We start from the raw sequence: 4,250 nt of genomic DNA, 5'->3' as shown, positions 1-4,250 counted from the left end.
GCTAACTTAACATCTGCAGTGGTTCACTTAACAACTGTGGCAAGCAAGGTCGTAAAATGGGGCAAAACGCACTTAACAAATGTTTCACTTAGCAACGGAAATTTTGGGCTCAGTCATAGGTCGAGGACTACCTGTCCAAATGAGACATAACTAAGTCTGCATGTAAAGTAGGAAATTGCTTATATTTCATTGGAACGAATTGTTCTATTGCCGCATTCCCCATCTGGAATTGGAACGAGTTGTAGATGACTAAAGGAATTCAGATCCTCTTGAAGCTGAGACTGAAATTTATTTGTGCTACAAATCAGGCTATGTTGTGTTGCAAAAATCTAGCTGACAGCGAAGGAATTGAGAAAACCATCCAGGGATTGTCTGCATTTTTGCAGCTCACATAGGCTAGCCATACACACACGACTCTAGCTAGGTTGTAACTAGTACAATTCAGGCTTTAATACTCTGAAGTCATAGGAGTGCTATTTTTGCCTAACAGAAAAAAATATTAACATGCTAGTCTGCTCCTTAGTTACTATTCTGTTTGTGCACGTTCCAGCACAATATTGAATCCTGGCAAAGAATCTAAGGATGAATGCCAAACAAAATAGTTGAGAGATTGGCATAAAAAAACAAGACTTCTTACTGTGTGTTTTGTCTTGACCTCCCCCACCCTGCTCCCATGAATCAGTTTTGTTTGTGTGTCTCTGTGTACAGAAAAGAACAAAAAGGAGGGGGGGGCATTTGTCTTTTAGCTTTCCCCATTTTTGCGGTTTCACGTTCAATCCGACAAGAGAATAGGTATATAGGGGAACTCAGGTGCCTTCAAAGTGATAATAAATAGATGCAAAATGGAGCATGCGGTTTGAAGAATGAAATACCATGCTGATTTTCAGTCTTCTGCTTTTGGTATCTTTATTTAAAAATGGTATGGGTTGTGTGTTTCAGAAACACACACTCATACACACACATACAAGTGTGTGTGTGTTTCTGAAACACACAATCTATTCTCAATTCCTTTCCTTTACTATATATATAAATTCAATACAGCAAAACCCACTGTGGAGTTCCCTTGCACAAATCTTGTGAAAATTATAGGGGGGGGTCTTATGCATATCCTGCTTATGCGTACCATCTTTTATAATCTAGCACTCTTCATATGCTGTGGATTCCCAGAAATCAAGGAGTTGTATTCCCCATAAACCTAGAGGGCACCTGTTGTGGGGAAAAATATGGAGGGCATCCAGAGTGGGAAAACTGCAGTCTATAGTTTCGTGCAAGGTCTTTTCTTTTGATCAGACTTTCTCTTGTACCACCAACTGAGGAAAACTGCTGCTTAACACTCACTGTCCATAAATATACTGTATTTAACATTTTCTACAAACAGAGATTAGTTTATAGTTCAGGCTGGAATTCCTTATCAGCTCTGTAGGATGTAAAAAGAATGAAAAGCTGCACATACCAGGGAGTCAGGGTTTATGATTTGTGAGAGTTATATATTAAAAATATATCTGAGCATATTGGGAATAATTTTTATGGGAGCATTTTTTTTAATTAACACATAAAAAAACCTCTTTAATGTAATGACTAATATTTCATTTTGTCACAGAAAATCCCATGAATTAATTGGTCAGTGTCAAGATTCGTACACAGCAGTGAACTATGGCCTATTTCATTGTGTTCACACGTTGCATTAAATTAAAAGGTATGGTATCCAAGCTGTGATGGCTGGGTTCATAAAATATACTAAGCAAACCACATTGTGACTTAATGTAATATGTGAAACCTGTTACAGTGGGAAGGACTGCTTTCTTGAATCAAGTAGATTCCATAATTGATGGTAAACATGAGATCCTCTTAGAAAAAAATATGAAAAGGTATCTAAAGTGTACAGCATTATTTTTGATTTAGGAAATGTGATGAAGCAGCTAGAACTACTTCCTGAAAGATAACTACAGCAGGTTTAGCAAGTGTATAATTGAGCAGTAAATCTGCCACCAGAATAGAGGACTACACTACAGAAGAGCTAAATTTGAAAAAAAAAATAGGCAAAAAGGAATACATAGGAAATAGGGATTTTAAGTAGTATACTTCTTTTTATTTTATTCTTTTTCTTATTCTTATTCTCATTCACCTTCTTTTTTTAGTCTTATTTATTCCTTAAGAAAGGTAAAAAAAGTATTGGGTTGGTTTACATGAGAAAAAAAAATTAAATATTTAAATGTAATTAACTCTGAGAAAATCTTAACCAGTAAAAATGTTTAGAACATTGTGGGAAAAACAAATGTAAACAACTGTAAACAGGATATATGATGAGACAACCAGAATGACTAGATAGAAAAGGAATACTATACTGATGTGATTATTATTTGTAGAAATATTAGAAAACTTTTATATTTAATTATCACCTATTAAAACAATAAGAATTGTATTAACTTAAGGTTGGTAAAAGAGAACACTATGGGGAAAAGAGGAAATCATGTAAAGTTATCATGTGGATTATAGACTATAGAATTTAATTGTTAGTGAATGTTTGTTAAATGTAAACCCAGACAATGCACTGTCTATCGAATATTAAGGTGATTATGTTAAAAAATTAATAAAACATACTTTAAAAAAAGGAATACATATTTGGGATTACAAAGGGTTTGATATTTGGTTTCCAAAACAGGCTGAATTTGTGATGCTACTCCCTCATCTCACATCTTTTTTTTTTTCTTTGTCCTCTGCTATAACATAATTGTGTAATGTATTTCCCATTGTTCAGTCTCACATTGCTGGTTGTGGAAACAGACCCAGGGTGATAATGTTGCATCAAGGACTGATAACAGACATCGAAGGAACATAGAGTTTTTTAAAAAAAACACCATGGACTCTTGCAAAGTATGGGAAATGGAGATTTGCTGGCATTTTTGTAATAATTTAGTGAAATTCCTATTAGCTCCTCCTTAACATTTTTTAAATACCAAGCACAGTGTCTAATATCATTCCTGTTTCCTTTCTTAATATTTTACTTACTTAAAGGGCTACTATCTTAAGCACTGCAATAAGCCTCTATATCTAGCCAGAGTTATCCATGAGTGGGAAATCAAACTGAGATGGAATATTTCTGAAATCCAGTAAGGGCTGTTAGCATATTTTCATTACCCCCGCCCCCAAACCCTCATCTATATCCATGATTCATCCTTGTCTGCCTTCACTCAAATGTCTTATAACAACCATATCATAATGTTGGCCAGGTGATATTTTTTTTTTACGGTCAGATCCATACTTGCTATTTGCTCCGTTGCCTGTTCAAACAATCCATTATTTCAATTATTTCACTAGTAAGGCAGATATTGATAATTAGTGTGGTACATGATGAAAAAAAAGACCCATTCTGAATTCTGAATCTACTTCAGAGAACACAGGGCTAAACAGTTCTTCCAGGAATTGACAAAATCAGCTTCCACTAATCCCTAGCCCACCATAAATGCACTCCCCGGGGGGGGGGCTTTGAAATTCCACTTAAAAATACTATTTTGTATCCTGAGCCACCTTAAGTCCTTTCAAACGGTTATATCAGGAGTCGGCAACCTTGGCTCTTTTATGACTCGTGGACTTCAACTCCCAGAATTCCTGAGCCAGCCATGCTGGCTCAGGAAATCTGGGAGTTGAAGTCCACGAGTCATAAAAGAGCCAAGGTTGCCTACCCCTGGGTTATACAATAACCCTTCATTTGAATCTAGAGACATCCCCAACTCCAAGGACATTCTCTCCTGTCTAGTGTGATTCTATACAGACACTTCATCCTAGGCTGCTATGTCAATAGTTTCTTTTGGTTGTTATTTTCCCAGTTGATCCAGCAATGGCCCATAAGAGTCATAAAGTCCACTCAAGTCCCTTGGCTACCATGTTTTTTTCCCACCTGCTCTTCTAGCACATCTCCATTCCACTATTAGGCATCTCATTAGATACCCTTTTTATTTTTTGCCCAAGCTGAATAAAACATATTTTCTTTTCTGTGCCTACTATATTACAATGGCTTCTCCATCCCTTTTAAAATTAAGTGGCAACTTATTTTATTTTATTTATTTATTTATTATTTGAATTTATATCCCGCCCTTCTCCTTGCGGACTCAGGGCGGCTGACAATCAATTAAAAACACCACTAACAATCACAAGTTAAAATTAATTAAAATGAAATATTTAAATTGTCTAATTAAAAAGTAATTAAAAACCCCTCTAAAAAACCCCTCTTAAAAATTATCCTAGGCCAG

This window comes from Protobothrops mucrosquamatus, unplaced genomic scaffold, assembly GCF_001527695.2.
Source record: "Protobothrops mucrosquamatus isolate PMUCROS unplaced genomic scaffold, P.Mucros_1.0 scaffold_233, whole genome shotgun sequence".
Taxonomy (NCBI): domain Eukaryota; kingdom Metazoa; phylum Chordata; class Lepidosauria; order Squamata; family Viperidae; genus Protobothrops; species Protobothrops mucrosquamatus.
The sequence above is the reverse complement of the archived record's forward strand: the minus strand, read 5'-3'. Positions refer to the sequence as shown.